Genomic DNA, 15,940 nt, shown 5'->3' on the forward strand with positions numbered 1-15,940 from the left:
TTCATGAAGAGCAAATGGAGTGCATTTTTTTTTGTGTTATCATTTCTCTTTTATTTTCTTCCTACAACCTGCATAAAGTCAATCATGTATTGCCATGAAAAGAAATCCATAACTCATACTTTTCTTAGGCCAGCATTCCCTTTTTTGGGGGGAAAACGGAAAGCACCACTTAAACATAGTCTTAAGATTTGTTATATTGCTCTGGTAAATGGGTAGTATAGTCTGAGTTACACAAATTTAAAACAGAAAAGAAGAATTACAAATATTAAAAATGTTAACTGCATAGAAGGAGTTTGAATATAAAGGTTGATTTGTAATCAAAATCAAACAACAATTTATATTGCAGAACTGGAGAAGGTTAATTCATCATCAGTAAAAATTCTTAATACTGCTTTATATGAAAGAACTTCTATTTGTCATCAGCAGAGAAGACTGAAAGCTACCCAAAACTAGAATGCAAAGGAAATTCATTGGGTAAAAAGCACTACAGAAGACAAATGGCATTGACAAACAAATAATAAAAAAAAAAGGACTCCTGTAAGACTTTCAAAAAGAGGAAAAGCAAGTTCTGTGATAAGGAACTCAGAAAACAAACAAACAAATTTAAAAAAAAAAAAAAAGGCAATGTTGAGTGCTTAGCCACTGTCTTTCTGTCTGAGTTTAGTATAGGCTAACAGATCTACATCAAAGCACAAAAAAAGACCACTCAGTCAACCTGCCAATATGCACGTAGATGCCAATCAATTGATTTCCTTTCCTAAAAAGTAGGTTGTCCTATGGACAGCTAAGGTCCAGATCTGGAAATGTATACCTCTTTCACATTGTCCTAAACAGTAGGAAGCCACGAGCCTTCCAGACATTTCTACTGTTGCCTCCTCGGCTCTCCACCTGATTCTTGCTTTCTCACATCTTCTCACTCACGTACCATAGCTATCATAGCTTCCATTTTAAAAGGCGTTGAATGAACATCCACACTCTCTGTTTCTGCCCAGGCAGTGTGATGAAATGGCTCAAGAAATAATGCAGTATGAGGGGACTCACTAGAACCTCCACACTGCAAATAATCTCTCCTTCTGGTCTTAGCACAGCAAGGATAGATAATATACTCACTTCTTTCTTCACATAAATGGGTAAATGAACCTAGAGAAGTCAGCAATCAGGATCTCGACACATAGAACACATGTGGCTTCACTTCTCTTTAAAGGCACAGACCACACAGATGGCACAGACCCAAGAATCCTAAACAACCCTTATCCCAGCAATATCCAGGCCACAAAATTTGCTCTTCCTCCAGCTTACACTATATGGTCAGGACTAGATGAACACAACTCTTCCAGAAGACTGCAGCTCTGAAACAGATGCTATAAGTAGGGGTGCATAGGAATATGTGTAACAGACTTGACTGCAGGGTCAGGGTTTCAGCAATGAAAGATTCAGTCATGGAAAAGTGTGCCAAATGCCTTAGCACATGCTAAGAATTCTTAAGATGGTATTAAAACAGATTGCTGTGCTGAGACAGAGCTTTCTCAGACAGAATAGAAGCCCTCTGCTTCCTTTCATTCATACTCTCAGTTCTCACGTGCACACACATGCTGATGCCACTGAGAGCTGTGGACCCCTGTCCACCAATGGCAGACAGCTGGATGACAATCTTGCACACCACTCTAGATCTGCATTTCTTAGCATTTGTCTATCATACCTTCTAATCCCAAATTGTTATTAATGGAAAAAAAAAATTCTTAAGAGGCTTCTTTCTGATTCTGAAAAATTTCTTTTTTACTGGTCTCTAAACAAGAAACTCCAATTTATCAAGAGATTCCTACCAGTAACCCATATAAAGAGCTGTCATACAGCTCTTCCAATAATTTACAGTGCTATTTCTCTTCTGAAAAATTATTTTGCACTCTCATGCCTTTGTTTTCTTTCAAGTTTAGGGAACTGTCATAAGAGTAACTCTTTCACTTTTCAGGCCATTATATTTCAACTGGAGCCCCAGGACGGGGAATTTATCACATAACAAGGGTAAGGAGGTAAGGTGGTTTCCTGGCAGTAGGATTACACAACGTGACAACTCAGGTGAACACAGCTGGAAGTGCTGCCTCTACCAAAGCTCTGTGCAATGATAAGGAAAAGGAGGACAGAGGAACACTAGCTAGGAGATTCTGAGGTCACAGTCAACCACCAAAACATTAGTATGGTACCTAAACACAGCAAAGATCCTGGGCAAGTAATACATAAACATGTCAGGAAAAGATACACCTGTGTCTGTTTCTGTATTCCCAGGGAAACACGAGTAGAACAAAACACTACTTATTACTTGTCAAAAAACTCACTCCATACAGGCAAAATGAACCACGTCAGTCAACAGCTTTGTAGAAACATGGCCTACTGCTGCCACAGTTTCATGATCTGGAGATCACGCCTATTCATGCTGCTGAAGCTATTCAAGGAGGAGGCTCTTCCATAAAACACTGCACCAAAGCTAATTATAGGTTGGGTGTAGTTCATTGTCTTTAGCCTTCTAAAGGGAAAAATCCAGATTTAGTAGACATTAAAAAATACATTGTAGAACTTTATCCAGATTTCTAAAAACCAATGAAGTTTTGAAACACCTTTTGGCAGCATGGGCAAAACTTTCTGAAAATAATCATGAGAATTAAGTAATCTGCATATTTCTGACCAACAATAGAAAAGAAATGCAATGCTGGTTGCTTCTCTAGGACACAGGCATTTGTACGAGATCCTTAAAAGGAATTGATCTGTCTCTTCTAACCAGTGTTTTTTTTCCCCTCCTTGGACAAAGTCAATAAGTGGCTTGTGTCATAACAAAGAATATAAATGTATTTGGCTGTGTTTTGAACAAACAGATCCAAATTAAAATGTAACAGTAATACTGGGAAGAACAAGGTGCCAAAACTGGAAAATTCCACTAAGGACAATGGAGCTGATTCTGCACCTACTTAATAGCAAAGTCGATCAAGAGAACTGACACTGAATTCAGAGAAGTTACACAAGGGAAGGAAAGAGAAAAGAGGAGAGGGAGCAGTCGCTTTCAAAATTCCAGACCTTACAGGTATCAAGAGCCAAAACCAAATTTTTTACTGATTTCCTATTGAGTTCACATTTGGGAAGCAATTTTATTCCTTTCCATAAGACCTTCATACTGCAGAAGATTCATAAAGACAAAATACTTAGTCTAGCGTGTTTCAGCTGCAGTAGTGACAGAATAGCCAGTAAGAAACATTTGCTGCAGAGAGGTGCACCCGCTGCAAGAAAGACAGTAACAAGGAGAGAAGAACACATTTTTGTTTTGCTTTACTTTGTTTTTAATTCTCCTGCTCCTTTTCCAATATTTATTCTTTTCTGATAAGGAGCAAAACTACTCCAAAATGGAGTCCTCTCTGCTGAACAAAGTTAGGTCAAAGATAACTTTAACTGAGTTGTGGGAATTCATTAAACAGACTGTAAGACCCAGCTCTGAGACTTTTGCTCTCCCCTAAACCTCCATCTCCTGAGAATGCTACCCTCAGTTTCAACCTCTTCAGTGCACTCCACAAGCATAGCTGTCTGTGGGTCATGGAAAGTTTATATACAATGCTGGCCAAAGACTAAAACTTTTTTTCTGAGAGTTTCACACACACATTTGTAGAGCTCATCAGCTTCAAGAGCTGTCCCTTGGCTATACTGATCTCACAGTTCACAGTCCTGGCCTGCATTAGCACATCTAATGTATAAAATACCTCTTCCTGTCCCAAACCCTGTAATTCAGCAGAGATGCTATCAGTACTGTGTCTGCATTTCTCTACCAGTGAATCATGAAGGGTACAGGAGGACGTATGTAATGGCAGAGAGCAGAATTTCAATCCTTTTTCACTTGTGGTGCTGCTGTTTCTAAATGTTCAACTCTCTGCCTATTGCTCAGCACCCCATGTTTATAACTTGTCTTCACCACTATGCTGCTCTGACTATACACAAAGGACTGGCATTTCACAGTTACCAAAATAGTGAAATTCTCATGAAGTATGCCTGTTATTTACTGAAATATTTTTCTGAGCTTCTTTGTGTCTGACACTGCTACCACACTGTCTACAGTTCATGCTGTGACTTGTTTTTTTCAGAATTGCAGTATTTCCACAGTACTAGAATGTCCAAAGATGAGTTATCCCAATCTGCTCCGTTAAACATTTCATTCAGGTTTTCATCAAAGCAATTCAAAACTGATGTCAGGTGTTTGGTTCTGAAAGAACTGCCTCATCTGGGCCAGCTGTACTTTAACACCAGCACTTCCAGAGGGAGCAAAGCAGAACACTCTGCTTACCCCAAAACATGAAGTAGACCACAAGCAAGTAGTAGCTGACATGGCCACCCAGAAATAAAATGAGAACAGAGTCACAGCCAAATCTTAATCTGCACAGTCTCTGAATAATAATAATAAAAAATATGTTTTCATCTGGGTTCTGGTGGAGAACTTTTTAAAACTATCAACAGTTCTATGTTCTTTCTCAGCCATCTGTGTGACAGTCTCACAAAAATGATATAACATTAAGGATTTTTCTCTTCACTCCAGAGAAGTTACGTGGCCTTCCTTAGGAAAAAAAAAAAGGGGGGGGGGGGCAGGGAGGGAGGAAGCCTGTGCTTGAAACTGAGGAATGTAGCTTTCTCAGTTCTTCACTGTAAATTAATTTTATTGCCCCTAAATCAAAATGTCAGCATGTACTTTGTTTTCAGTTACTGTCATATACAGTATATTACACAGATGTGATCTTAAGTTGGATTTCAAAAATACATTCCCACAAAGCATATTTTTAAATATGCTTAAATATTTTTAAATAGCAGAAAATATCACCTGAAGACACAGGCAACACTCATGGTCCAGTAACTTTGCAAACCATTCTTGTATACAGACTGCTGTATGGGTGCAGTAATTTCCCTAGATTTTGTCTGCAGCAAGCAGTAATAGAAATTTCAGAAAAAGTTCCAAGAAACCCTGAAATGTTTCCAAGATAGAATGAGCAGAGTTTTTCCCTTCCTAACAGACAGGTGTGCCCTAGAATACGAAAATAACCTTTTTCTAACATATCCATCTATACGAACATTAATTTTAAGAACAGCTGTGTTGCTGTTGTTTTTTAGAAAGGTCTTGAAGAACTCAATCTCTTGTAGCTATGAATTTCCATAAGTCACCCACATATTATCATAAACGTGACCATAAACACATGCACATAGCCTTTTGTGAAAGGAGAGGTGTGAGATGCTATGAGATTTCACTGTCATTGTATTTTAAAAGCCTGCATATTTCATCATGAGGCTTTTAAGCCCATTAGAAATATCAGCAATATCATTAGAATAAGCAATCATATTAATTTTATATTTTACAGTATAAAACATGAAGACATTGTATGTAGTTGCAAATATATGCATATGGAGGCTAACTATTTAAGAATGAAAATCAGTATCTTGTACACTCACAACATTTTTATTACTGATATACCAGAGAATATAAGTCCATGTGACTGAGTGACAGGTCACTATATTTATGTTTCCTCCACAGAACAGAGCAGGTTTGGATAATTATGGTATCACATCAGATACCCTCTTTTTAAAAGTACCATAATATATATTTTCATGGCAAGGCCAGCAATTTGCATTTAGAGAGCTTCTAAGTTAGGTATTGCTGTGGTTTTCCTTTAAAGAGCTTGGGTGCTGCTGGAAACCGTGGGTACTTTACAACCTGATCTCACCCTTGTGTGGAGCTAACGGGTACTGCAGGGCATGGGGATGTTCCACTGGCTCCAACAGAATCATTCACAGAACAAAGGCAGGTGCAATGCAGGCAGCAGTAAAGGAGCTAATGCAGTGCCTGCTTTAAAGCTCCATACAGGAAAGGACATAATATCATAATGTATTTAACCACTTGAATGACTCTATTTTTTAAAAATACATGTAAATAATCCCCTGCTAAATGAAAAAAGTGTGCCTTAACAATTCAGACGAATTATGAAACCAGTGCTGCCTGAAGATCAGTGCTACATTTGAAAGCAGAACAAGGCTCTCTACCCTAAATTCACTCTCCTGAAAAAAATTTTTGTAAGATCTCAGTAAAAAAAAAGAAAGCTTTTAAGTTCTGCAGCAAGTTTTGAAAATTTCTGCTATTACCTATGCCAAAGGTAACAGCTCTGGAAGACAGAAGTTGTGACAGAGATATATTTAATGTCACGTTTATATTATGCAGCAGCTAGATAAAGTTTATTAGAACTACCTCCGATGCTCCAAAAGAATGCCACTGCATTATGTAGCCACCTTAATGTTCATCCTGTTATATTGCCAGTTGCCATGGCAATATCCTCCTAGGTATTTGTAAGGTCACAAAAAGAAGAGCTAACCCTCTTACACCCAGAATAACTAATGCAGCTCTGTTACTGGCTTGATGTAAATAGTCTCAGGTGACAGCAAACTGTACATATAGTCAATTACAACTGCTCAAAGGAAATGATTTGTTGTAAGAGCCACTGTTCAACCTCGGTGACATCAATGTTTCTATGGCAACAGTTGCCTCTTGCACTGCTTAGAATTGAGTATTGATCAGATGAGGGCCAGCACTATTTCAGAGACTTGCTACTTTTCTGTGTGGCAATTTACAATAGGAACTCATAACATCACTGTATATTTCAAGCCCCAAGGAACCAATTTAGCAGACAGTTACAGTAGAATATTAGCAGAGGTCAATAATGGAAGTCTGATTATAGTCCTAGGACAATTATTCAATGCTTTTGTTGCCTGCCCTTTCAGCATTCCACCAGCTATTAAAATTTTCAAATAATAATATTCATCCCTGAAGAAAGTGCTGAATTCATTCATCTTCTACTTTAAAGTTTATTTTTCATTGTTATGTTATCTATCAATAAAATTATTCAGCTATATTAGCCAAGCTCTGACCTCTCAGAAGTAAATAACTATTGATCAAGAAGTGGGGCTCTGATGGCATACTAGAGAGTTTCCATTAATGGTCTCATTGGTCCAGCAGATAAGGTGATTCTTACAGGAGAGTAGACAGCAGAGAAGGAACAAACGGCATGGGGCAATTCCTTGCGATGAGCAATAACGTGCAGCAGCTGAGGCACAGCTGTGTGATTCCTCACACACTTCTGTCAGCAGTGAAACAGAGCTCTCTGTAAGGGGTGGACTCTGGAAATGGCACCAAGAGCAGCTATAAAGCTTTTTTTAAATGCTTGTGGAAAGCAGATAAAACATGGGCTTTGTGTATTAACTGGAAAAAAGGTGAGATTGAGAACTTATGAGAAATAACAGTGAAGAAAATGGCAAGAGAATTCTGTTACTTTGAGAATGTTTCTGTATTTTTGCAAGGGTTGCAGACTGAGTAGATATTATAATAGTAAAAGCATCGCATACAAAAGCCCACAGATAATTTCCTTTCATCTTTGATAAGGGGAAATAAAAGAATAATTAAGAATTTTCTTCATTTTATTTATCTAATTATACATTAGATAAATCAGTTATTATTTATTGATAAATTAGTAATTTGCAGAATGAGCAGTATCTGTTAACACAATGCATTTTTAAAAACTTCAGGTACTTCAAACAATTTGCAAAATGAAATCTTTATGGCAAGCAAAGTTTGTCTCCTAATCTTTCATGTAGGTTAGTAGATCAAACCAGAGATTTTAGTTCAGGCTCTTCTCCATGTAAATTGTACCTCAGATGCACATACATTTTCATTTAAATCAATAGGAGTCAGACATATCAAAGGAGGAAATTATCCCCTTATTGAGTCTTCTATTCCCAAGTAGATTTATATAACTCCTACTCAGAGATAATGCAGTTAATTACATTCATCTCCTAGTGCATCATTGGGAAAATAGGATCCAACCATCTGGGATGATCAGTAAAGTAGACAAATTCACCAAGAGCTGAGAAAATTATTTCTTTCACTTTCAGAAAGAGAGAAACTTCCAAAGTTAGTAACACTTAAATGAAAAAGCTAGGAGGTATGAAGAGAAAATGAACAGATCATTTAGGTTGATAGTAAGATTATCAGTTTTTCTCCAATCTCATTTGACATCTTTGTCTCTTCAAAAGGGGTCAAAAAGATCAGGCTGAGATACTGTCAGGATACTATTGGCAGTTTCTCCATCTTTTTTTCATTAGACGTAGGCTGTGTTGCTTCCTGTCTGTTTCGATGTCTAGCCAAGACTGGTGCCTGGATGACACTGGTTGGCAGACTAACAGTCCAGAAAAGAAAAATACTGGACCAGAAAAAGCAAGCTAAAAGGAGGCAGAACATATGTAGCTACCTTGCCAACAGAAGACCTGTTTAGTAATCTAAAAGTTTTTAGGGAATCTTCTATTTTTGTTTAACAAAGAGAAGAAAAAAAGAATTCACAACTGCCCTTCTAGTCTTGACTTGATCTAGGATAATGGGAACTTTCCAATGCAGCTGAAGTCACTCAAGCTCCTGGTTGATGGAAAGTAGTCATATGAATTGTATGAAAGCTTCTAAGAACATTAAAAAAACAAACAAACAAACAAACAAAAAAGACGAATAAAATGCAGAAAATATTTGTTCTTGTTCATACTGCAGAAAGCATAGCAATGACTGTTCTGCTGTTTTCTGAAGTGGTACAAACCAAAATCCCTTGGGGTTTGATTTGTAAAGTGGTAACTTTCCTATAGTTTGGGAACCTTTTTTTTTTTTTATCATGGATTGTGACAGCAAAAAACTTCTTCAATGATCAAATACAGTGATTATTACCTAATGGAAACAGAATGGATTAAAGTAGAAGCGGAATGCTTCTTGGTTAAGGACAGTGTATCCAGGCTTTTTAGGTCATTGTTCCACTGAAGCACAGTACTTTTGGCATCTTGAGTTGGACTTGAAGCAATCAAGGAAGAAGTTGAATTCTGTGAATGCAGGGATAGATTTTTAAAGCAGTTCTGTGTGGATCTGATCGATAAGTACATGCTTTATGTTCCTGATTACAGTGTCTTGATTTAGAGAGCTCTCTTGTAGCCTAAGACATAGTATTCCTGCATTGCGATGAGCTATGGTGAAACAACATGAAGACCATGAGGTCATCTCTCTGTCATTTTTCACCAAAGTCTGCAGGTAGACACGTAACACTTCACACTTTTTATCTTTCAGTATTTCACTGTACAATCAGCAGTGCTTTCACTTCACAAAAACCTACTTGCTAAAAGTTGTAAACTGTGAAAAAATAATAAATCTTTCATGTTGCAGAAATACAACTCACAACAAGACTTTAAGTAAGCCAGTCATCCAACTGGAAGATAGAAACTGTCAGAAATTCTTAAGACAGATTCCTTTTCAATGGCTTTGAAATTCAATGTAAGATGACATTACAAAATACCCATTGACAGCAGCACCAGAAACAACCCTGGGTACACCAAAAGATACCACTGAAATATAAAACGTACTGTAGTTATATATTCTCGGCATTCAGCCTTGTTCACCAACTAGAAACAAGTAGTTATGCACTGAACATGAATTCTGAATTCATATTAGAAAGAAGGAAACCCTAAAAAATCACAGTTCAGGAAAAGTACACTTTTCACTTGAACAGACATATAAGAGCAGCCAATTCTCTACTGTTTTACAGGGAGGAAGATATTTCAAACTAGCATAACAGGGATGGAATATTGCCTCCCAGCGTAAGCAACACCATTTCTATTCTTCACACATCTTACCTGTAGCTTAGAGAAAGAGCAATTAAAAGCCTGAGAAATGAACAAAAAATGTAAATAGCTTTCTTTATACTTCTGCTTGAGGTAACTAAAGGCAACATCCTCAAAACCATTGAGTTCTCCCTCACCAATAGAATCAGAAGTTACCTTTGAAATACATTCCTAAACTTCACTTTAGAAAAAGCTAATAAGCAGAGTATAACAGTTTACATACACAACTATTAAAAAATACCATTGAATCATTTGAACTGGAAGGGACCTTTAAAAGTTATCCAACCCCCTGCAATGAACAGGGATGCCTACAGCTAGATTAGGTTGCTCAGAGCCCTGTCCAGCCTGACCTGGACATCTCCAAGGATGGAACATCTACCACCTCTCTGGGCAACCTGAGCTGGTGCCTTACTACCTTTATCACAAAAAAACTTCTTCCTTACATCCTACATAAATCTCCCTTCTTTTAGTTTGAAACCACTCCCCCTTAACTTATCACAACAGACCCTGCTAAAGAGTCTGTCCCCTTCTTTCTTATAGCACCCCTTTAGACATTGAAAGGACACTTAAATGTTTCCCTGCAGCCTACTCTTCTCCAGGCTGAACAGCCCCAACTCTCACCTGAGGCCTTAGATGCCTAGTTGTCAGTGCTGGACTTGATATACAATTGTATGTTGAATTTGTGCTGGAAGTTTAAAAGTTGCAAATTCCCTTGTAATTAAATGCTTATCACAATACAAGGGAAAAAGAAAAAGAACTTTTGTAGCAGATATTTAAATGTGCTTTAAAATGCCAGTGTATCAAAAATTCAATTTAAAAAGCATGTTTTGCCTTTGTACCACAAGAAAAGAGAAGAATCATGTGAAAGCCTACCCAAGTAAGCAGTCCAGGATAAGTTCTCTTATCCAAGTTCTCTTAACAAAAGTGATATAAAACCTCTCCTTTGCAATAATACTATTAGATAATTGGTTTAATGGAAAAGAGAGCTCAGTTTCTCCTTCTATAACTACAAAAAAGTAATAAATTAAAGATGGAAAATCATAGAGATATTCCCTGTATTTAATTTCAAACATAGTTTTGTAACATTATTTATAACAAGCCCCACAGAGTAAATACTACATCTAAGATCAAGCAGGTTCTATAATATAAGGAGTCCATAAAGATTTGGCAATATGAAGACTTATATTTATATATGACAATACGAGAAAATACCACAAAGGAAGTCAGAAAAACCTCCCCATTAAGTGGTTTGTTGCTTTTTTTTTTTTTTTTTTTTAATTTTTGAATTGGGCAAGTGACTGTCAAATAGTACTGTCAAATAGGTTTTTTTTTTAAGCATTTCCAGACAAGTTGTTTATTCTGATTGGGATATTTGTTAAAATTAAAACTTAACAGGTTTTAATATGCTATATACATTCCAATATTCTTCATTCTGGCATTGCTAACTTAGGTTAACAGCCAGCCCACATATTTCAAGGTCAGAAGTGACTACTGTGATCATCTAGTCTGAAATGTTGTAAAACACACACCATAGAATTTCACCCAGCAATTTCAGTGTCTAGCCAAGTAATTTGTGGCTGAACTAGAGCATATCTTTCAAAAAGTTAGCCAGAAAGATCTTAAGCATTTGTAGAACTTCATTTGCCTCAGTACATTTGTTTAGCTCACTTGAATAGATTTAATTGTTTAGGCTTAGAGTGTCCAGGGTCAAAACTTCAAACAAACAGATTTCAGCTGCCAAAACCCCAAAGTTTTCCATTATTAGTGAGGGAATGCATTGTTTTGATTCACAGAGCTCTGGGTTATTCTTGTAACATATAAGTTCCCTTGAATTTGATTGGATCTGGAATACTTAGAGCCTTAAAGAATCCATTCCAGAAATGGCAAAAATCCTTTGGCTGACCTCACAGGCAAACACACACACACAGATCATTATTTCCATAGGTTTTGGAAAGAGTTTCCAAAAAAAAACTTTTTCCAAAACACTTTCCAGCCTCTAAAAAAATAATCCTGAATGTGAAAAAAGGGGAAATTAAAAAAAAAACAAAAAAAACCTTTGAGCATTTTATCTTTGGATACACACTTAGAACTTCCACACAAATGAGGAGAAATCTCATTTACCTGTTTTAATCACCATCCAACCCATTTACACAGATGGAAAAGACTTCATTTTATTATGATTACTTAAACTGTCTTCTTAAACTCCACAGAATCACAGAATCTCAGAATCACAGAATTGTAGGGGCTGGAAGGAATCTCTAGAGATCAAGTCCAATCCCCCTGCCAAAGAAGGCTCCCTAGACCAGGCTGCCCAGGTAGGTGTCCAGGTGGGTCTTGAACATCTCCCGAGTAGGAGACTCCACCACCTCTCTGTGCAGCCTGTGCCAGTGCTCCGTCACTCTCACTGTGAAGAAGTTCCCACATACATTTGTGTGGAACTTCCTATGCCTGTTTGTGGCCATTTGCCCTTGTCCTACCACCACACACTGCTGAGAAGAGTCCAGTCTCATCCCTTTGCCTCCCACTCCTTAGATATTTATAGATGTGGATCAGATTCTCAATGCGTCTTCTTTTTCCAAAGCTGAATAGACCCAGCTCTCTCAGCTTTTCCTCATAAGGGAGGTGTCCCACACCCTTTATCATCTTTGTAGTCCTTCACTGGCCTCTTTCCAGGAGATCCCTGTCTTTTTTATACCAGGGAGCCCAGAACTTGACACAATACTCCAGGTGAGGCCTGGAGAAAATTGGGATGAAGTTGAAGTAGATGAGACAAATGATGAGCAGAGATTAAAAATAAAAACAACAAAAATCAGCTCGAAGTCAGATGCCAGAAGGATATTTCCTGGCAGTGGTCATTTGCAGAGTGTTTGCCACAGGAGTCAGATGGATAGTTAGCTAAGCTAAATCTTTGAAGACAATACTTGTCTTGCCAGTATGGAGCCTTCCTTTGCCTTTATTTCTGAAGGAGGATGTTTTTATTTGCCTAGTGCTATGCATTACATCCATAAATTTCACCCACTCAGCAAATCAAATTAATGCTAACCTACAAAATACATTAGGTACAGGTTTAAATCAGTCACTTTTTAAGATATAGTGAGACCTAGTTCCATTCCAGGTTTGCAGTATATTCACCATTCAAAACACCTTGATAATACTCTTCAAAGTTTTGTTTCTTGAGGTATCACTCCTTTGCTAGCAACATAAAGATGCAAAGAACATAGAATCTGTGTTGCTCCATGATCACTGACAGTGAAAGTGAAGAGCTACCAAAACAATCCACTGCCTTGGGAAAATGCACCCAGATGAAACTCATAACTTACATAACAGTAAAACCTAACACTTTTCATCACAAATAGTTTGCACAGGGCTTATATGACAATCTTGTCTGGCCTGAAATGTTCAAGTGATAGCTAAAAGAGAAAGCTGATAAATTGTGTGTTAATCTTCAATAATGTTTGGTAAAATCAAGGACTTCTTAATGGAGATGTGCAAATTTTCTCCACTGATCAAATTGCCATATTTTACATAATATTAAGCATTTGTGAGCATAATCATTTATGAATTATAATGTGTATAATGTATCAATAATAAAAAAGAAAATTAACAAAAAGTTAAAAAGTTAACAAAGCAATTGCTGCAGTTGCAGAGCTAAACCTACTAAAATCATTCTAGATGAGAAGGGAGTGGAAAAAATGGTAGAGAAGATTCAGAATACAGAAACTTCCCTAGAGGGAATGGAGGCTGTAGATACATTGCTACAGTACATGCCACTCCTTTGTCAGTGTTTACACAGCAAGTAGAATGGTAATGTACAGCCATTATTAAATTCAGCCTTCTCAAAGAATAGTTTCTGGCTCTTGATATGGTTGCACTGTGTAAATTATGCCAGGGATTATGTTTGGATTGTGCCACTGGCATTGTTATTTTAGATCTATGTCTTGTTTCCAGATGGTTCATCTGTTTGTTTCCTTAATATATTTCAGATTCATTGTGTTCACCAGAAATTTACACATTTTTAATGTTGGTTAGCTAGATAAATCTGATCTTAGACAAAGGAGAAAAAGCTAACATCTGTAGTTTTTCATGCTAACACTAACTAAGAAATTTCCCTAAACACTGAAAGAACAATAAAATTTTTGAAAGGTTAGCCAAACATTAGAGATTTTCTTGTTCATCAAATATTGTACAAAGTAAAACAGATCTGCTCAGATTTATCAAATGATTTCTTTTGGAGTAGGAAGCTCTGGTTCCTATTCTAGAAACAAACAGTATCCATACAACACAATAGATTAATATAGTGCTCTCTTTAAAATATTTCATAGCATTTATTACTACTTTTCCTCTCAAACAGCTACTGCCTTTGATGACAGGGAAATGTGTTATCAAGAGTCTCAATTCCAAACTGTTTTTCAAGCTTTCATAGTGGAACTCCACAATGTGTCTTTTTTTTTCCATTCTATTTTCCGCACAGTTCTTGTGAGAATGTTCACAGCAGACAGAAAAATATCCAGTTTCCACTATTACTTTACATTATTGTTACATAATTTTGGATAGTGGAGATTTGAAAGGCATCTACCATTGTACTGGCTACTGGCTACACACATGCTGTATTCCCAACATTCATGGCTACTTAGGCAATAAGAGCAAATAATTACCATCACCAATTTACAGGTAAGAAATTGGGCACAGAAGGGTGATTTGCACTGGTCAAAAAGACTGGGAGACATCCAGTTGGAGCTGAAGTCTTCTGAGTTATAGCCCAGTGCAGCTTAGTATTTTCCAGAATAGATTATATCAGCAAAGGGATGGGGAGAAGTGTGAAATGTTAATTGCTTTCTCTGATACATTGGAATATAATCAGGAAGAATGTTTTAATGGATCAGACCTCTTGCCTTGAAGACTGTCACACATCACAGCCACTAAAGTGGATTGTCACTGTTTTAAAATTACCTGATAAATTCACAAAAGCACTGTCATGGGTTCTTGTATAATGTAAATTTTCCAAGTGTTATAAATGGAATTCTGCAACTTAGTAGAGTTTAAACCATTGAATCGATGTTTGGCCCTGTTAGAACTGCATTACAGTATCATCATGTTTAAAAAAAACTGTCACTTTATTGGCTTTAAATCTTATGTACACAAAATTTGGTTGTGGAGTAGTAATTAAATGTATCTGAATTCAGTATAGACACTAGAAGTGAGTTTTCTTAAGCAAAGGGTTCAAAAATTCTTGTTGAGAAAAGCCCCAGATTTTAAAATACTGTGGTAAATATTCTGATTTTTTAATCTTGCAATGTTTGTATTTTTAGTATTTGCTCTTTTAGCTAAATAAAAAAATAAATAAATCTAAATGTATAGATATAATATATATGGAAGCAGTTGCAAAATCTCGTGGATCTCAGAATTTCAGAAAAGCACCAAGTATCATGAGCTGTTAACACCACATGAAAATGTGGGATGTGAAAACACTGAAAAATATTACATGAAAGATTAAAGACATCCCATTGCAGTTGATTATATAGCCAAAGTTTTAGATATATTGGACAGAAAGATGAATTATTTTATAATGTTATTACTCAGTACAAAAGAAAATTTGATACAACACATAAGAAAGAATCATTTTTCCACTTGACAAAGTCTCTTGAGCTAGCCTGTAGTAGACTAGTGTATCATATTTTTTCCCTTCTGAAGCAGAAAGCAGCATATAAGACCTAAAGGCTTTGACAGCCAATGAAGCTCTGCATTTCCAGGCATCTGCAGATACTAAATGATCTTGACCAGGCCCACAGAAGCCCCCACAGATACCTGTGAACCTTCATTTTCCAGGCAATTCTCTTTGCACTGAAAGTTGTTGAAAATACAGTAATCAAATTAAAAAGTCAGTGTATATTCTACATCAATAGCATCCACCATAGATATTTGGATCTGAAGGTTCTTTAGTTCCTAAAAGTCAAAATAGATCTTTACTCCATAAAACTCTGCAATATTTTAAAATCTTTAATTGAAAAAATTTGCCTCATAATATGCTGAAAAATATATTTAGTTGGAAGCCATACTTTAATAAATAGTACATTTCTAAAAGACCTTACATTTTCCTAGTGGATTCTTATGGGGGAAAAAATAACCCAGCTTTAACAACATTACAAAATACTTCTTTAACAGGAAGCATATTTTTCCAAAAATAAGTTATTGACAGAAAAAGTTCTGTCCAGCTCTTCTCAAAACATAT

General features: G+C 36.7%; 1 long non-coding RNA gene across 1 annotated transcript in view; it reads right to left on the reverse strand.

Annotated features, from left to right (window-relative positions):
• The window catches only part of LOC136057747 (uncharacterized), a 180,498-nt gene that overhangs the window by 63,236 nt on the left and 101,322 nt on the right, over window positions 1-15,940 (reverse strand). The gene's annotated exons all lie outside the window — the stretch shown is intronic.

This window comes from Cyrtonyx montezumae, unplaced genomic scaffold (assembly GCF_038088225.1).
Source record: "Cyrtonyx montezumae isolate F1298 unplaced genomic scaffold, pur_monq_1.0 scaffold_7, whole genome shotgun sequence".
Taxonomy (NCBI): domain Eukaryota; kingdom Metazoa; phylum Chordata; class Aves; order Galliformes; family Odontophoridae; genus Cyrtonyx; species Cyrtonyx montezumae.